At 44.2% G+C, this 20,773-nt stretch overlaps 1 protein-coding gene across 6 annotated transcripts in view; it reads right to left on the bottom strand.

Annotated features, from left to right (window-relative positions):
* Positions 1–11,759, bottom strand: part of wdfy3 (WD repeat and FYVE domain containing 3) — a 363,659-nt gene extending 351,900 nt beyond the window's left edge. For 5 of the 6 annotated variants that reach the window (XR_013498143.1, XM_078213959.1, XM_078213927.1 and 2 more), the window contains exon 1: positions 11,414–11,759. The gene's annotated coding sequence lies outside the window, so the exon portion shown is untranslated. The remainder of the gene's footprint in view (positions 1–11,413) is intronic. The other variant, XM_078213936.1, reaches the window with a different exon arrangement.
* Between the last annotated feature and the right edge of the window lie 9,014 nt (positions 11,760–20,773).

Genomic DNA, 20,773 nt, shown 5'->3' on the forward strand with positions numbered 1-20,773 from the left:
AGGCTAGGGGAGAAAAAAACCAGAGGGCATGGGTTAAGGGTGAAAGGAAAAAAGTTTAAAGGGAATATTAGGGGGGGGCTTCTTCACGCAGAGAGTAGTGGGAGTGTGGAATGAGGTGCCGGATAAAGTGGTAAATGCGGGGGTCACTTTTAACATTTAAGAAAAACTTGGACGGGTTCATGGATGAGAGGGGTGTGGAGGGATATGGTCCAAGTGCAGGTCAGTGGGACAAGGCAAAAAATGGTTTGGCACAGACACGAAGGGCCAAAAGGCCTGTTTCTGAGCTGCAATTTTCTATGGTTCTATGATGACGTAAAATTTCCCTGTTAAAATATCAGAATATAGTGCCTGAAGATTAGAGGATGGCAAATGTTGTGCCATTTTTTAAGAAGGACTGCAGGGAAAAGCCTGGGAACGACAGGCCAGTGAGCCTAATGTCTGCAGTGGGTAAGTTTTTGATTTGATTTATCATCATATGTATTAGCATACAGTGAAAAGTATTGTTTCTTGCCTGCTATAAGACAAAGCATACCGTTCATAGAAAAGGAAACGAGAGACTGCAGAATGTAGTGTTACAGTCATAGCTAGGGTGTAGAGAAAGATTATTTAGTGAAAGGTAGGGCCATTCAAAAGTCTGATGGCAGCAGGGAAGAAGCTGTTCTTGAGTCAGTTGGTACATGACCTCAGACTTTTCTATCTTTTTCCCAATGGAAGAAGGTGAAAAAGAGTATGTCCAGTGCCTGGGATCCTTGATTATGCTGGCTGCTTTTTTGAGGCAATGGAAAGTATAGACAGAGTCGATGGATGGGAGACTGGTTTGCGTTATGGACTGAGCTTCATTTACGACCCTTTGCAGTTTCTTGCGGTCCTGGTCAGAGCAAGAGCCACACCAAGCTGTGATACAACCAGAAAGAATGCCTTCTATGGTGCATCTGTAAAGATTGGTGAGAGTCATAGCTGACATGCCAAGTTGTGGGAAGGTTTGATTTGACTTATTGTCCCATGTATTATACAGTGGAAAGTGCTATATCTTGCGTGCTATACAGACAAAGCATACCGTTCATAGAGAAGGAAATGAGAGCGTGCAGAATGTAGTGTTATAGTCATAGCTAGGGTGTAGAGAAAGATCAATTTAATGCAAGGTAGGGCCATTCAAAAGTCTGATGGCAGCAGGGAAGAAGCTGTTCTTGAGTCGGTTGGTACTTGGACCTCAGACTTCTGTATCTTTTTCCCGATGGAAGGTGGTGGAAGAGAGTATGTCCGGGGTGTGTAGGGCCATTGGGAAGGTATTCTGAGGGACAGGATCTACACCCATTTAGAGAGACAAGGACTGATTAGGGACATATTTTGATGCAGTCAGCATGGCTTTGAAAGTGGAAAATCATGTCTCACGAATTTGATTGAGTTTTTTGAAGGGGTAACCAGTAAGGTAGATGGCATTGTCTACATGGACTTGAGCAAGGCCTTTGACAAGGTACCGCATGGTAGCTTGTTGCATAAGGATAAATCTCATAGGGTCCAGGCTAAGGTAGCCAATTGGATACAAAATTGGCTTGAAGAAAGAAGATAGAAGGTGGTTATGGAGGGTTGTTCTTCAAACTGTGACCAGAGGTATGCTTCAGGGATCGGTGCTGGACCCACTCTTGTGTGTCATTTATATGAATGATTTGGATGAGAATTTAGGAGGCATGGTTAGTAAGTTTGCAGATGGCACCATGATTGGTGGCATAGTGGAGAGTGAGGGTTATCTAGGATTGTAACAGGATCTTGATCAGTTGGGCCAGTGGGCTGATGAATGGCAGATGGAGTTTAATTTAGATACATGCGAGGTGATGCATTTTGATAGATCGAACCAGGGCAGGACCTGCTCAGTTAATGGTAGGGCATTAGGGAGAGTTATAGAACAAAGAGATCTCGGGGTACAGGTTCATAGCTCCTTGAAAATGGAGTCACAGTTGGACAGGGTGGCGAGGATGGCATTCAGCATGCTTGGTTCCATTGGTCAGAACATTGAATACAGGAGTTGGGACATCTTGTTGAACTTGTACAAGACATTGGTAAGGCAACACTTGGAATACTGGGTACAGTTCTGGTCACCCTATTATAGAAAAGGTATTAAACTAGAAAGAGTGCAGTAAAGATTTACTAGAATGCTCCCAGGACTTGATGGTTTGAGTTATAAGGAGAGGCTGGATAGGTTGGGACTTTTTTCCTTGGAGCATAGGAGGCTTAGGGGTGATCTTATAGTGGTCTATAAAATAATGAGGGGCGTAGATAAGGTAGATAGTCAACATCTTTTCCCAAAGGTAGGGGAGTCCATAAGTAGAGGGCATACGTTGAGAAATACAAAAGGTCCAGAGGGGCAATTTTTTTCCCCACACAGAGGGTGGTGAGTTGCCAGAGGTGGTAGTAGAAGCAGGTACAATTTTGTCTTTTAAAAAACATTTAGACAGTTACATGGGTAAGATTGGTATAGAGGGATATGGGCAAAATGCAAGCAATTGGGATGAGCTTAATGGTAAAAACTGGGCACCTGACTCTAATAATGCAGTTTATACCTTTACTGTTAGAAATGCTTTTTCTTCATATTTCTAATATTCACAAATTATTTAACAACTCGAATAGCCTGATTACGTTTCACATGCAATGCCCATTTATATTTGAAAAAACATTTGATGCAGGTCTTTAAAGTATTTCTCAAGTTCTTGTATTGTAATTTCGTGTTTTTTCTAAAGCTTATTGTATAACTAGCATCATAGAATCCCTACAGTGCAGAAGAGGTCACCTGGCCTATCGAGTCTGCACCAACTTGCTGACAGAGCATCTTACCCAGGCCCTCTCCTCCGCCCTATTCCTATAACCCCACACAATTGCCATGGTGAATCCCTCTAGCCTACATATCTTTGGACTGCAGAAGGAAAGGAGCACCCAGAGAAAACTCACACAGACATGGGGAGTGTGCGTAAAATTCACAGTCACCCAAGGCCGGATTTGAACCCAGGTCCCCGGAGATGTGAGGCAGCAGTGCTAACCCCTGTCACCATGCCGCCCATTGATTAATGTTTCTAATATTAAAAGTATTAATTATAAATGTGATCCTTTGTAATCTTGTCTCCAGCTTCAGATAGATTTGTCAAATCAAATACCATACATATTCACCTCTAGGCCATCTGGTCAACTATCACTACTGTTTGCACAATGTTCGTACACATTGTGATACTTGGTCAAATGTACTTCCTCCCATAGCCACCTTAGAACGATGTTATGCTTTTGTAAAAATGTCAGATTAAATGGATGATCATTAACGCAATGTTGGAGAGTCATGCTCACTTTCTTATTTAATTCAAAGGGATTACTATCATCCGTAAGTGTGGGGTTCAAAGGCTTTCCCTTTTTAATTGTTTGTGAATGCAACATTGAAGCACTGCTACTGAAGCCAAATCATGAGACACTTATTTTGGTGTATATTTTACTTCCAATATTTACCAATGAAGACAAATGTACAAAGTTGGAAGAAATTACATTTAAAGTTCTTTATTCAAGTTTTATTTATGAGTGTCACAAGTAGGCTTACGTTAACACTACAATGAAGTTACTGTGAAAATCCCCTAGTTGCCACACTCCTGTGCCTGTTCGGGTACACTGAGGGAGAATTGGCCAATGCACCTGACCAGGACGACTTTCGGTCTGTTGGAGGAAACCGGAGCACCCAGAGGAAATCATACCGACACGGAGAGAACATGCAGACTCCACACAATCACCCAAGTCGGGAATCAAATCTGGGTCCCCGTTGATGAGAGGCAGCAGTGCTAACCATTGTGCCACCATGCCAGAACACAAGGCAGTCTATCAAACAAACTAGTGATGTCTTGATTCCAACAGCATTGTGCCTGAATATTGTGCAAAAACAGTAAAGGCTGACCAGATGGCCTAGAAGTGAATATGCATGGCGCTTGATTCACCAGTTATGTTCAAAGCTACAGACAGGACTGGAGCCTGAACTTCCTAACCAACAGACCGCAATCAGTAAGGACAGGCAACAACACCTCCTCCACAATCTTCCTCAACACCAGTGCCTCACAAGGCTGTGAATTCAGCCACTTACTATACTCCTTATACAGCTATGACTGTGTAGCCAAATTCCCCTCCAGCTCGATTTTTAAGTTTGCTGATGACACTGCGTGGGACGGATCTCAAACAATGACAAGACGAAATACAGGAAAGAGATAGAGAATCTGGTGAACTGGTGCAACAACAATAATCTCTCCCTCAATGTCAACAAAACGAAGGAGACAGTCATCGACTTCAGGAAGCATAGTGGAGGACATGTCTCTGTCGACATCAATGGGGACGAAATAGAAATGGTCGAGAGTTCCAAGTTTCCAGGTGTCCAGATCACCATTAACCTGTCCTGGTCCCTCCATACTGATGCTGTAGTTAACAAAGCCCACCAATGTCTCTACTTTCTCAGAAGACTAAGGAAATTTGGCATGTCCACTATGATTCTCGCCATCCTTTACAGATGCACCAGAGAAAGCATTCTGATTGCATCACAGCTTGCTACGGCTCCTGCTCTGTCAAAGACTGCAAGAAACTACAAAGGGTCGTGAACGAAGCCCAGTCCATCACTCAAACCAGCCTCCCACCAATTAACACTGTCTACACTTCCCACTGCCTCGGAAAAGTAGCCAGCATAATTAAGGGCTCCACGCATCCCAGACATACTCTCTTCTACCTTCTTCCATTGGGAAGAAGATACAGAAGTCTGAGGACATGTATCAAATGACTCAGGAACAGCTTCTGCCCTGCTGGCATCAGACGTTTGAATGGACCTATCTTGCATTAAGTTGATCTTTCTCTACACCCTAACTATGACTGTAACACTACATTCTGCACTCTCGCCTTTCCTTCTCTATGTTCAGTATGCTTTGACTGTCTAGTGCGCAAGAAAATCCTTTTCACTGTATACTAGTATATATGTGACAATGATAAATCAACTCAAATTTACAATTAATACTTAAGAATGCCAGAATCACAGCACACTTGCATGAAAATTTAGTTCAATGGCAGTTGGAAATAGTTGTAAAATAAATGAGAGCAAACCCTGCAATTACTATCGTAAGAAATCAGATTGTAAATAAAATAAGTAATCACTTATCTGTTGGGTTGGACGAGCAGTTACCACACCACAGCAAATGCAGCACAGTAATTATACTCATTCAACAATACAAAAATACATTCAGAAATCCCACAGTGCAAGCCATTATTTATACTTGTACTTATGTCTATCAAAATGTTTCATAAACAATAAATTACTTTTCTGGAGCACAATGTCCACTGTTATGTAGGCAAACATGACAGCTATTCTCTCATTCTTGCACAGGACTGTCAGTGTAGATTGTGACTTTAGGTTGTTGTTCAGGTCAAACCCACAATCTACTCGTCCAAAGATAATTGTGACAATTCAAAAAACTAAAAGTTTAAAAGACAAGATGCCACATTCAAATAAATTGTACCCCATACATAATAACAGCTGTTCCCACTTTCTTAAAAACACAAAAGTCACCTCCTAAATTCATAGTTCTGATTTCCCCATTCCCAATAGGTTTTGACTTAAAATTCTGGCCAAATTTAAGAAAACAAGTGCACAGTACTATTATAGCAACATTGAAACTAATTACTGTAAAATATTACTGCCCACAGAAAAGACATGAGGTTACATTTTGTAAAATACAAATGTACTCGAAATCTTCAAAGAAAAGTTTGTAAAGTTTAAAGTTTATTTATTAGTGTCACAAGAATGAGTTGTTTATGACAAATACAAAATAAATACTTGAATACTCCTGTCGAATGAATTAAACTTCAAAAGTGCATGCAGGATGCATAAATAATGCATAAAAATGTTCACTTGTCAATATTCACCACCATAAATTATAATGTTAATATTTCCCTTTTAAATATGTAATATGAACAGTATAACTATAGACTCTGGCCTTGAGACAATTTTGTGCATGAAGTGCTAGCATAGAATAGCTATGTTAAACCATCAGTCGGTTAAGGATAAAGGCCAATTTGAAAGAAGAAGCAACAGTGGAGAGTTATGAAGGTGATCTGATCATTAAATTGGAGGACATCAGCTCAATAGGTTCGGTGGCCACCCGGGGGTCCTGCACAGTTAGGCAAATTCAGAGACCGTGCTGGTCAAAAAATAATATTCTTACTCTAATTTATCCAGAAATTAATCTAGTTCCATTTTTAGTACCTTCTCAAACTAGGGAACTTTGGGCTGATTCCTCAAAAAGTAACTGCAACAGATTTAGTACATTCATAACTGAGCAAAGCAGCAATATTCAAGTCAACAATTTCTTGGAGGATTAACTGCGACAAAAACTGAGTTATTAAAGCCATTGTCATCAGGTTACACAGGGCCAGACACCTTCCAGTTGAACAGCATTATAGACCTCATTGGCATAAGCGCCAATAATTAGTCTCAAATTACATCAAGGAAGGACCATTTTAAGAGGAAAATAAAACTGCAGGTCATTCAACAGTAACTGGTACAAATAGGAGTGAGAAAGATAATGACGGGAACAATTCTCCACACTGTGTTCCAATCTCCAGAGAAATGTCAAATGGAACAAAGATACTAATTACTCCACAGGGAAAGCTTCATTCCTGACTGGTCTTACATATCCTCTTTTATGCACTTCAAAAATCTTCAGGTTATTCTGAAACAATACCTCATCATATTACTGCTATACTATCTGCCATATTTATATTACATAGCAGATTTTATAGCAGCTGGAAAAGAAAAACAATCGCTCAATCTTGGCTGGGGAAAGCTTGGTGCACACCAGTGAGCACAAAATGGATCTGCCAACTTATTTTGGAAGGTGTCGTCACACATCTCCTGGCAGACAGTAAACATAACTGGTTCCACCTCCAAAAACCCAGATTCTGCTTACGTTGCCATCGAGGGCAGTGCCATCTCCAGATGCCATCTCTTTTGGTTATTCTCAGAATCTCTAGAGACTGCAACCCCAACATGTTTGCTTTGATACATGTTGTCAACAAACATTAAATGTGGAACTAACTGCCAACTTCAAAGCAACATTAACAAAAGTATGGAAGCATTGATTGGCTGCCCCCTCAACATAAGCAGAAAATGTCCCTAAATAATTAATTTGATGTTCACAAAATCTTGTACGATTCCCTGCACTTCAGCAGAAAATTGCTAAAAATGTGTATCTTAGTGATGTGGCATCTTGATTTATCTGGGCCAAATTGAAGAATAGCCAATTCACTGTATCCAGCAAATTGTTGTTGAATCTTCCTCACTTAATACCACTATGCTAACCCGAACATTTATTTTAATGGGAACCTGCAGTCAGCATAATATAAAATAAAATACATTTAAAGCTGTAACAGTGTTAAAATTCAAAGGACATTCCCAGCACTACTTCTGGTCAAAGACAACTTGATGAAATATATCGAAGAGAAGGCTAAATATATAAAAATTGACACTGAGCCAAAGATATTAGGAAAGGTGACTAAAAATGTGGTTCAGAGATAGCATTTAAAAAAAGAGAGGAAGATGGAAAAACAGAGGAGTTCAGAGAGAAAGCTTGATGCTGAGACACTAGAAATCACAGACAGCAACAAAGTAGCAAAGTAAAAACCAGTGTAGACTAAGGAGGTTATTCGGCCCATCTAGTTTATTCTTCCATGGATTTCTATAAACCACCATCCCACTACATTTTAAATTGCTCCAGATGTCTTACATTCACACTTTCCAAGTTACCAGCTGAATTATTCCACTGTAACAGTTGCAAGGACAATCTAAATTAATCTATATATTCCAATTTTGCATTAAACAGACTGAGTCCAAGTAGTTCAGTCCAGTAGTATTCAAAAAGAGCTAAAAGTTTTTCAAGTCAGGGGATGTCTGAACTTATTTTACAAGAAATACACAGCTATCTTCATCTATTTTGATTACTCTTCATTTGGACAGGACTTAACCCACCAAAATACTTTCAGAATGAGGGGGTGAGGGGTGTAGATTATGAGGAGAGATTGAGCAGATTAGGTTTGTACTCGTTGGGAGTTTAGAAGGCTGAGGGGTGATCTTATAGAGGCATATAAGATAATGAAGGGGCTGGATAGGGTAGAAGTGGAGAGATTCTTTCCATTTAGAAAGTAAACCAGAACTAGAGGGCACAGCCTCAAAATAAAGAGGGGGGGGGTCAGTTTAGGACAGAGTTGAGGAGGAACAACTTCTCTCAGAGGGTGGTGAATCTCTGGAATTCTCTGCCTACTGAAGTGGTGGAGGCTACCTCGTTGAATATGTTTGAGTCACGGATAGATGGATTTCTGATCGGTAGGGGAATTAAGGGTTATGGGGAGCAGGCGGGTAAGTGGAACTGATTCACTTCAGATCAGCCATGATCTTATTGAATGGCGGGGCAGGCTCGAGGGGCTAGATGGCCTACTCCTGCTCCTATTTCTTATGTTATGTTCTTAATGGAGTGACAAATTCTGGATCATCATTAACGTGCCATCTAAATCTCAGTTTCTCCTCTCCCTCTCCCAATGGTTTAGTAAGCAGTCCCAAGACCTCAACTTCAATCCATGGTCATTTATCAGATTTCACTCAGGTTAGTGACAAGTTCAGCTGAGTTTCTTCCCTACTGTCAAATAATATACTGATATACATCCAAGCTTACATAGAGAAAGTCAGAGAATACAAAAACTAGGGTTCACTTCTAAAAAAAAGTTCCCATAGGGAATGCATTTAATCCATATTTCACAAAACATACAACTTCATTAATATTTGCTATGCACATAAATTTCAAGTGCATCTTCTACCTTTCACAAATAATGAGAATCTCGTACCTAGAAAATAATTATTGGACAGGAAAGAATAGATATGGAATTTTCTCACGCCAACATTAAGGGCACTTAAATGGTCATTGGATAAACATATGGATGATATTGGAATAGTGTAGGTTAGATGGGCTTTAGATTGGTTTCACTGGTCGGCGCAACATCGAGGGCCGAAGGGCCTGTACTGCGCCGTAATGTTCGATGTTCTATATTTGTGCCATTATTTTCATGTTTAACCTGACCCACTCAGCATTTAATTGACTTGACCACTATCAGTTACTGTGAAGCTTTTGGATCTTCAATATTAGCATCTAGCAAGGACCACAACACAAGGAAGAATGAATTTCCAGACAACTGCAGCAATCTACTTCCCATAGAAGTAGGCATTAGCCAGTTGCAAAGCCGAGTTTGGATACCTTAGGGCTTCAAAGGGGAGGTCTTGTCAGTTTAAAAGTAAAGTCTTAGACACATGCTGGCAAGACGAATGTTTCCCCAAACAAACAAAAGCTTATCTAACAACAATGTTACAATTTTGCAACCAGCACTAGGTGACACTATTTGAAGACATGACAGATTTGAGCAGATCATCCCAAATCTCAAATAATGAACAATAAACCAATTGATATAAATGTGGTACGAAGTATGCAACTGACAAAGGCATTACACAATTCTAAAACGGAAATGCACAATTGCAAAAGATTAATTTGCAACATTTCTGGCATTTCCAACTATGATCCGTCTATAATGGGTGCTTATAAATGTTCATTTGGATGCAGTGTTGCCTTTTATTATCCACATTCAAAGATTTCTCACTCAAGATTATCCTAAGATTTTAAGTTTATGACAGAAATTACTATTAAATCCTCCCAAGAAAGTCAGAGTAATTACTTTACATTCTTGAGCTGTAGTAGAAAGAAAACATTTAGCTGGTAATGGGAATTATCAGATGGCTTGAAAAATGAATTAATATTTCAACCTCCTTCCAAAGACAAAACAAAAACATTCCACGAAAGCAGTTAACTTTATAGAATGTCTTCAGCCAGTACCCAATCAGGTAACTGGAAGAATTATTACCTAGAAAGTCAACCATGCATTTGTAAACTATCACTGATTATTTTTTTCTGTGATTCAAAGAACCTATTCTTTTCTAGGCCAGTTATTTCAGCTTTATAATGCCACAAATGTTGTCCAATGCTTTTCACATCCCAATCACATAAATCAGCATAAAATTATAGAACCAGTAACAAGAGAAAGAGAATTGTTTCAACAGAATGGCATTTTCCAAATGATATGTTTTATCCAACTTGCTCTCAGCCCTCGTCTCATTTCTGTTATTTTCTGTGCTACTGTATTTTGCAAGGGAATAAGAACTCTCAAAGAGAAAATAAAGCTGGCTGCAGGAATATGGGTTACAGCAATATAAAAGAGGAAAATACAAAAGTTGATAACTGAGGCAGCTGATAAATTGAGTTCCTACTTGGTTCACAACTGCCAAATCAAGATTTGATTTCAATATGGCGCAGGTTATACAGATTATGCTTCAGTGACAGCGCCAGAATTATGTATTGATCCTAGTTTCAGAAGTATGCAGACGCATTATACATTACCAATTTCAACTGAGTGTAAACAATGGAAAACATACTGCGTTGCATAATTAGACTTCCTCCAGTAATTGACGGAGAACATCAGAATTTGTTTGGCTGCAACCTGCTTTCAAATATTTAAATCTTTCATTTGGTTTTATTTATTGACTCGTAAATCTTGAAAGGCCAACATCTGCAATTTCATACGTTGGCACCTATGGTACAACAAATACTCCAGGGTGGATGGATAACCGGAGTTCATACGCCACCCTTCCATCCACAATAGTTATAAAAAATATTGAATGAGGAAAAATTACATAACCTGCTAAGCAGACTGGTGGGACATTTTTAGTGATTACAACGGTGCTGCCAAGATTGCAACGTACCCACAACGGTATGGTGCTAAAACGGAGATTCCACCGAATCGATATGACATGAAGTTGGTGCCTCTTCCCCCAAAATAAAGCAGCTTTCGGTCATTTAAAAAAAAAATCCATGGGTGAAATGGGTGCTGCTTTATGCTGAACTGTGTGTTTTGCTTTGCGATGAGCCGGGATTGTTTCCAGCGGGGGTGGGGGGGGGGGGTTGAGAGCGGCCTAAAACCGAGTGAACCCAAGAGACAAGTGAGTGAGTGAGGGGCAATGGGGGTGTGGGGGTGTGGGTGAGTGGGGGGGGGGGGGGGGAGCAGGTGCGCCTCCCCCCGGGCTGAGGGGCGGCCTGGGGGCCGTTAGCCACCCGAACGTCGGCTCCATTTAAACCCCAGCACCGGAAACCCACCCCGCCGGAAAGAGGCAGCAACCGACCAGGGGGAAGGGAAAGGAAAATAAATAAAGCGCCTGGATAAATCTCAGCCCAGCATCAAACGGGCAACATTTCGGGACACCACCCCTCCCTCCAACACAGGGTTTCTTTTATGTGAAGTTAAATTGTCTTTTAAATCAACTCACCAGAAAATTGAAAGGTCTCGAGCGGACGAAGGAGAGATGAAGGTTGGTGTTTTTTTTTCCCACCTCCTCCTCCTCCTTTTATTATAGAAATTTATCCTGTGAAGCGCCGCAAGACGATGGCGGAAGGGGATGACAGAGCTGTCGGGAGGGTTGTGCCGCTGCTGCTCTTTCTCCTGGTGGCCATTTTCACCCGAGGCTGAACTGAGGAACCCTGAGAGTGACAGTGGGAAACATCGCTGGGGCTCCGCTCCGCTCTCCTCTCCGCTCCCTCCACACAGGCGCCGGGCTCCACTACCCGGAGCGACTTAGCGCGCCCCCTCCGCTAGCGACCGCTCACTGCAATTCCACCTCCCCCCTTCCTTCGCCCATGAGCAGCCACTACGCATGCACACCCTCCTTCCTCGCCGGGAGAACCTTCCCTTCCCTTTCCTTTCCCGTCCCCTCTGCCGGCGACCGCTCACTGCAAGCCCTCGGCCCCGGGGTCGACTCTGCGCCTGCGCACACTCGCAAGTCGAGGGGGGTAGAAGCATATGCCATCTACTGGTGGGTGAAAGCTTTATGTATTCTCGCAACACAACCCTATCTCTAGACTATTAATCCAGAAATCCAGCCAGTGTTCTGGGGACCCGAATTCGAATCCTGTCAGGTAGAATTTGAATTCAATAAAAATATCTGGAACTAAGAGTCTACTGATGACCATGAAACCATTGTCGGAAAAACCCATCTAGTTCGCAAATGTCCTTTAGGGAAGGAAAAATTGGTAAGTGCATAAGCAGACATGCTGAATTGGCAGTCCAGTTGGATGTTGAAGAGCCCAAGAAAGTGTGGCCGAGTGATGGCCATACCACCAGGCAATGACCTGGTGGTATTATTGCTAGACTATTAACACCAGAAACTCAGCTAATGTTCTGGGGACCCGGGTTCAAATCCCGCCACAGCAGTTGGTAGAATTTGAATTCAATAAAAATATCTGGAACTAAGAATCTACTGATGACCATGAAACCATTGTCGGAAAAACCCATCTGGTTCGCGAATGTCCTTTAGGGAAGGAAATCTGCCGTACTTATCTCATCTGGCCTACGTGTCACTCCAATGTGGTTGACTCTCAACTGTCCTCTGAAATGGCCTAACAAGCCACTCAGTTCAAGGACAACTGAGGAATGGGCAATAAATGTTTGTAACTCCCACAGTTGCGTGGACCTGCAGAGTTTCACTGGCTGTCTTGTCTGGAGACAATACACATCTTTTTAGCCTGTCTTGATGCTCTCTCCACTCCCATTGTTTTGTTTCTTAAAGACTTGATTAGTTGTAAGTATTCACATTCCAACCATTATTCATGTAAATTGAGTCTGTGTCTTTATAAGCTCTGTTTGTGAACAGAATTCCCACTCACCTGAAGAAGGGGCTTAGAGCTTCGAAAGCTTGTGTGGCTTTTGCTATCAAATAAACCTGTTGGACTTTAACCTGGTGTTGTTAAACTTCTTAATAAATGTTGGCCAGCCAGCGACACCCATGCCCACAAATGAATTCTTTTTAAATGGCAAGCAGCAATCGCAATTATGATTATGGCATTTATTTTTGGGAATTGTTGGGAATGATTTTGTAAATCTAACATTTAACATTTTCTGAACTTATTTGTTTTACATGCGAGCTTGGAACTTCTACTCTTAATAACAGCATTTCAACTTTATTTGCATGCAGTAATGTCAACCACATAAATCAGAAGACAATCTTTTAAAAATCAAACATTTGGTACAAAACTAATAAATTAAGAAAGCAATCCCAGGAATTTAGGCTCTGGGGATTACTTGCAGTCCCAGTCCTGTCCACTGCGGTTTCAATCAGATTGTCCAGCAGTTTCTGAGGCTGGACTTCCTCCTGGTTGAGGGGCAGAACGATAGGGCCTCAACCACAGAGTTGCAGACAAGCAGACTGAATCACACCACTGAAAACGGAGCCAGGTAAGGTTAGTTCTTGCTCGAATGTCCGGAGACGTTTACCCTTTAAATCATCACGCGAAAACTCGGTGACGTTTATTAAAGCAAAACTACAACAGTACAATTGGCAACACAACAGAACAAACAATATTTACAGTAACGTATGATACCCTACTCGCGCAACCTGGGAGTAGTACTGCTCGCAGTCTTACCACTCCCGACCCTTCGGGGTATGGTAGACTTTAGTCTTTAATGGTAAAGTCTTTAAGTTCCTGCGAACCTTCTCCTTGTCCTCCAGCTAATTAACGCTCCATGAAGCATTAAATGGCAGCAGGGCAGCCAGTATCGGTGGCGGTGTACTGGCCACCTACACTTTGGGTTGTGTGGTGAACCATAGATGGTTACCACTATGGGTACTGAACCGTAGATGGTTATCACTATGGGTACTTGTACATATGTTACTCTTGTTACTGTTGGGGTTAGGGTTGGGGTGTTCCACCTGTTAGCATTGTTCTGTGGTACACTCCGGTTGGCTCCGCCTTCCTATAGGAGTATAAAGGTCACTGCACTTCCTAGTGACCCTTTAGTCTGGGATTGTATTGTTAAGCAGTATGCTCTATTCTTGTTGCGAATAAAAGCCTTTATTCCTGGGTACGATCTAGCCTCCTGAGTGAATTAATCACGCATCAATTTTATTCGCAACAAATTTTGTTCTGAAACAAAAATGGAGCAGATGCTGAAACCCGATCGGCTAACCTTAGATCCGCGTGCCGCTGGAGCGTCGAACACTTTCGACCATTGGTTGAAGTGTTTCCAGGATTATATCGACGCCTCAACAGCAATCCAAAACGACGCCGACAGATTGCGGGTCCTCCACGCAAGGGTAAGCGACACTGTGTATGCAACAATCCGTGATTCCCAAGACTACAAAGAGGCCATCGAATTACTCAAGAAGCTGTACCATAAACCGCCAAACGAGATTCATGCTCGTCACCTACTAGCCACTCGACGGCGGCAGCCCGGCGAAACGACGGGACAGTACCTGCGCGAACTTCAGCAGCGAGCCAGAGCCTGCAATTGCAAGCCAGTGTCGGCTACTCAATACACTAACGATCTGATCCGAGATGCGTTCGTGGCGGGAATCGGCTCATCCTATATTCGCCTGCGGCTGCTAGAGCAAGGTAACTTGGACCTGGCTAAGACGGTAGAATTGGCTGATGCGATGGAAACGGCCTCCAGAAGTCTTGAAACTTACCCCACCGACCACGTGGAAACATCGTGGCAAGTACAGCCACCGACTCAACTCAACCCAGCGGCTCCTAGGAACTGCGCGATCGTGCTTTCAACCTCGGACCTGACGGCTGCGGCAGCTCCAGGAGGCCCACGGTGCTATTTCTGTGGATTGGCGAAGCACCCTCGCCAGAGATGTCCGACCAGGACGATATTTTGCTCCGCTTGTGGAAAGAAAGGGCACTATGCTAAAGTGTGCCGAGCGAAGCCCCCTTCGAAGCCAAGCAGTGCTGTGTGTGACTCCCCAGGATCCGTCTCCTCATCTCCAGCTTCGTCGATGTCTTCAACCACGTGCGATTCACGGGCGCCGCCATTCCTGATGACGACGACGCAAGACACGTGCGACCTGCAGGTGCCACCATTTTCAACGTCACCGACCACGTGCGATCCATGGGCGCAGCCATTTTGGTCGACACAGGCCGCAGATGACCAGCAGGGGTCCTCATTGTCAACCATCTCAGCTGCCTGCAGTTGCACTCGGGATCCAACAGTGGCGTCAATCATCCTGGACCAGGCCAAGCCTCACAGACTCGACAAGTCCATGATGGACGCCTGATACATTGTCTGTTTGACAGCGGGAGCACGGAGAGTTTCATTCATCCGGATACCGTGAAACGGTGCACTCTCCGCGTACAAACTGTCAGGCAGACAATCTCTATGGTGTCGAGGTCCCGATCTGTTACCGTTCTTGGGAGCTGCGTGGTAACTCTAACGGTGCAGGGCACAGTTTATGAGAACTTCAGGCTCCTCGTGTTGCCGCACCTTTGTGCTCCGGTACTCCTTGACTTTATGGTCCACCTGAGGAGTGTGACCCCGCAGTACGATGGGCCACTCCCTCCACTTTCAGTGGGAGAACAGCAGCCTCCAAATTGCCCAGCGCGCTCCACGTGCAGTTTCTCGACACTCAAAATTACCCCGCCTTCTTTATTTGAAAATCTCGTGCCAGGCTGCAAGCCCATCGCAACTAAGAGCAGGCGTTACAGCTCTGAGGATCGGATCTTTATTCGATCTGAGGTTCAGCGGCTCCTCAAGGAAGGGATCATTCAACCTCGCACTAGCCCATGGAGAGCACAAGTCGTGGTGGTCAAGGCTGGAGACAAGCCCCGGATGATCATAGACTATAGTCAGACCATTAATAGGTACACGCAGCTGGACGCGTACCCTCTCCCGCGCATATCTGACATGGTCAACCAGATTGCGCAGTACCGGGTGCTCTCCACCGTCGACTTGAAGTCAGCCTACCACCAGCTCCCCATTTGCCCAGAGGACCGAAAATACACGGTCTTTGAGGCGGATGGCCGTCTCTACCACTTCCTAAGGGTCCCTTTTGGCGTCACTCATGGGGTCTCGGTCTTCCAGCGTGAGACGGACCGAATGGTGGACCAAAACGGGCTACGGGCTACCTTCCCGTACCAGGACAACGTCACTATCTGCGGCCATGACCAGCAGGACCACGACGCCAACCTCCTGAAGTTTTTACGCACTGCGTCTCGCCTGAATCTGACCTATAACAGGGAGAAGTGTGTATTCAGCAAGCACCGCCTAGCAATCCTTGGATACGTGGTGGAAAACGGAGTCATCGGCCCCGATCCAGACCGTATGCATCCCCTCCTTGAACTTCCCCTACCCATTAGCATCAAAGCACTGAGAAGATGCTTAGGCTTCTTCTCGTATTAAGCACAGTTGGGTTCCCAATTATGCGGACAAAGCCCGTCCGCTCATAAAATCTACCTCTTTTCCCCTGGCAGCAGAGGCTCGCTTAGCCTTTGAAGGGATAAAAGCTGACATCACGAAAGCCACGATGCACGCTGTCGATGAGTCCATCCCCTTCCAGGTGGAGAGTGATGCATCGGATTTCGCCCTGGCCGCCACACTTAACTAGGCGGGCAGGCCCGTCGCCTTTTTCTCTCGCACTCGCCAAGGCCCTGAAATTTGGCACTCCTCTGTGGAAAAAGAGGCTCAGGCCATTGTGGAGGCCGTACGGCATTGGCGCCATTATTTTGCTGGAAGACGATTTACCCTGCTCACGGACCAGCGGTCCGTGGCATTCATGTTCAACAACACGTTAAGGGGAAAAATTAAGAATGATAAAATCTTGAGGTGGAGAATCGAACTCTCCACCTACAACTATGATATCATGTACCGTCCGGGGAAGCTCAGTGAGCCCTCAGATGCCCTGTCGCGTGGAACATGTGCCAGTGTGCAGGAGGACCGGCTACAGGCCCTCCACAATGATCTCTGCCATCCCGGGATCACTCGGCTCTTCCATTTTGTAAAGGCCCGGAATCTGCCCTACTCCGTAGAGGATGTCAGGTCGATAACTCGAAGCTGCCAGGTATGTGCTGAATGCAAGCCGCACTTCTACCGACCTGACAGGGCACACCTCATTAAGGCCACTCGCCCTTTTGAACGACTGAGTGTTGATTCCAAGGGCCCCCTTCCTTCGACAGATCAGAATGTGTATTTCCTCAACGTGGTTGACGAGTACTCCCGATTCCCTTTTGCCATTCCCTGTTCTGACATGTCCGCTGCCACGGTCATCAAAGCCCTGCGGAGTCTTTTTACCCTGTTCGGCTACCCCAGTTATATCCACAGTGATAGGGGTTCATCGTTTATGAGCGACGACTTGAGGCAATACCTGCTCTCTAAAGGAATTGCCTCAAGTAGGACTACGAGTTACAACCCCAGGGGTCTGGAAGGCTGTCTTACTGGCGTTAAGGTCTAGGGGTCTTCCAATCTCCCGTTGGCAAGAGGTACTTTCTGATGCGCTCCATTCAATCCGGTCCCTCCTGTGTACGGCAACCAATGCTTACCCCACATGAGCGGATGTTTACCTTCCCTAGGAAGTCTTCCTCTGGGACCTCACTGCCGTCTTGGTTGACGTACTCAGGACCTGTCCTCCTGCGGCGGCATGTTAGGACCCGCAAGTCCGACCCTTTGGTTGAACAGGTCCATCTCCTCCACGCCAACCCTCAATATGCCTATGTGGCATATCCTGACGGGCGAGAGGACACGGTCTCTATCCGAGATCTGGCGCCTGCAGGGGACCTGGAAATCCCCGTCGCTCCCGCACCCCTGGTTAGGGTTCCTTTGCCCATTCTCTCCCCTCCTGACACGGCGCGGGCAGTATCGGGACCTCCACTTAATCCTCTTACTCCCGTGTACAGCTTGCCTGAGTCCAGGAGATTGTCGCTACCTCGAGGTCCACCCGTGCGTGAGGAACTGGAGGAGTCACTGGACACCACCTTGGAGAGAGGGACACCACGGTCACCAGAACCAGCACTACCGCCAGTGCTGCGGAGGTCGCAGAGACGGTGCGGACCTCCGATACGACTGAACTTGTGAATATATGGACAGTTCGTACTGTTTTTTTGCCCCACCGGCCTTTGTTTTTAAAGGAGGGGTGAATGTGGTGAACCATAGATGGTTACCACTATGGGTACTGAACCATAGATGGTTATCACTATGGGTACTTGTACATATGTTACTCTTGTTACTGTTGGGGTTAGGGTTGGGGTGTTCCACCTGTTAGCATTGTTCTGTGGTACACTCCGGTTGGCTCCGCCTTCCTATAGGAGTATAAAGGTCACTGCACTTCCTAGTGACCCTTTAGTCTGGGATTGTATTGTTAAGCAGTATGCTCTATTCTTGTTGCGAATAAAAGCCTTTATTCCCGGGTACGATCTAGCCTCCCGAGTGAATTAATCGCGCATCAGGTTGCAGGAAGGGAAACCCCACATTCCGAAACATCCAGGCCTTGATTGCTCATCCACATCTCTGCAAATCACACCCGCACCCCAAACACCCCGAATTCCAGGCCCTCATAATAGAGATTGCCAATTAATGCTGGAATAAAGATAGTTTTGCACTGTAAACTTATGCCCATGACTAAGTGGATAGAGACTGCCCTAAGACATCTCTCATTGGATCCTTGCAGATGAGGAGATTTTTGTTCATTTGTCTGGGCCAGATTGGAGTCTTGGTTGTTGAGGTGAAAGGACAAGGAACAACCAACAGCCAGTTCTACCCTAATTTATTGTTGTCATAAATTTCTCTTTTGTTCTCTATCCATTTGGTCTACTCAGGCTATTTCATCTTCCAGTAATCTGATTGGTCGGTGACAATTATGTTACTATGTATAAAAGACTTGCATTTATTGAGTGACTTTCATTATCATAGAAAGCCCCAAAGCACTTTGCAGCAAATGAAGTACTTAGAAGTGTTGTAATGTAGGCAACTCATAGTACTATTTAATTGATCTGTAGGTGTTTACAAATTAATGCTGCTAGTCCAAAGCCATTGGATGAAAAATTATGTGTGCCTGCTGACTTCTTCTTTCTCATCATATAAAATTGTTTCCTGCATGGCTTTCAGAGGTGGACAGACTTTCTTTTGCTCCTCTTTCCTAGCCCTCATTTCATCTCAGTTTTACTGACATGGTAACCAGGGTCTGGATTTTCATCTTTGAGTCGTCGGGAAAATTCCTACTTGGCCTGCCCATCTTAAGGAGAAAGTGCCCGTGAGCACGGGACTTTGGTTGCAGCGGTGGTGATGCAGGCTGTAATTAGGCCAATCAATGCAGGCAAAGCTCTGGAGACAACCATAGGCTGCCAACTGCTGAGGTGGGCTGTTTAAAAGACCCAACTTGGTGCTGTGGGACTTCATCCCAGCTAAAATAAAAAGAGAAAGGCTCTTCAGCCATTACCTTCACACCCCTCATACATTGCTCATGGTGGGGCAAGAATGTCATCCATAGCTTTCTGCCAAGGACTTATAGAGTTGGAAGCAGGAAGGTGCCAGATTCCCCACACAACACCCTCTCACATGAGTAAATGCACTCCACCCCACCAGCAAAGGGGAAGGCACAAGGTTCCACCCTTCGGGTATCTAGTTTGTTTGTGTAGGGTAGTTGAGTGGGTCAGAATGAATACATAATGAACATCAGCTGTATAACAAGACATTTGTCAGACGACTGACTCACAGTGCATTTTCTGCACAAGGACAGCTGCAGTGCAAGCTTTCCCTTCTTTGAAATACAAAACAGGTGTCATATCAGACACCAGACACATAATATTCTGATCTGTTTGACTGCTGAAAATAGCAGTGATGGTGATACTATAAAAGCACACACTATATGTAACTTTTATTAATTCGGCTGATTAGAAATTCACTAACTTGAAACATTTATTCTCTTACTCCTGATTCTCTCCTTCAAATCTGTTTTTCTCTTGCGCTCCCTTTCTTTCATTTCAGTTTTTCTCTCTCTCCATTTCACCACTGATTTTTTTCCCCCTCTTTTTTCAAACCTCAATACCCTCACCTCACAAAATCTGTCCATTTCGGATGTGATAGCAGAGTAGTTCTGTTTGTGAACTCATAATCCAGAGGACTGAACAAATAATCTGGAGATGTGAGCTTGAATCCCACCACAGAGGTTGATTAATTCAAATCCGGTTAATTAAATGCATTTGGAATAAAAAGCTAGCATCAATAATGGTGATAATGAAACTATGGGTGGGATTTTCTGCGCAAGCTGCCATGGCAGGCGGCGGGATCTGAAGCTCCGGCCACTGTCAATGGGGTCTCCTGTTGAATGCCCCCCCCTTGCTGCCATGAAACCTGTGGCGGGATGCACCATCAGCGGGACCAGAAGATCTCGCTGATATGAATGGCCAGAAAATTTGGGATCGTTGTAAAAATCCAATTGGTTCACTAATATCCATTAGGGGAGGAAAGCTGCCATGCTCACCCCCTCTTGCCTGTCTGTGACACCAAACCCATAGTCCTGAGGTTGATTCTTAACTGCCCCAGAATTGGACCAGCAAGATATTCAGTTGTATCCAAAACTGCTACAATGGATTGTAGTCATTACAGAAGTCGCTCATCACTTTCACAAGGGCAGATAGGGATGGACAATAGCACAGACCTCTCCAGTGACATTTAATGAATGAATAGTTACAAAGATAATCAAATTCTTCAAAATCTCAATTGACTCAGCACCTGTAGCCTCAGAGAGGGAAGAGTTCCAGATTTCTACTTCCATTGTGAAAAAAGTATTTCCTGATTGCATTCTTAAATGACCATTCTCTAATTTGTAGGTTATGCCCTCTTAGAGTTTTAGAATGTACGATGG

The sequence above is a fragment of the Mustelus asterias genome, chromosome 1 (genome assembly GCF_964213995.1).
Source record: "Mustelus asterias chromosome 1, sMusAst1.hap1.1, whole genome shotgun sequence".
Taxonomy (NCBI): domain Eukaryota; kingdom Metazoa; phylum Chordata; class Chondrichthyes; order Carcharhiniformes; family Triakidae; genus Mustelus; species Mustelus asterias.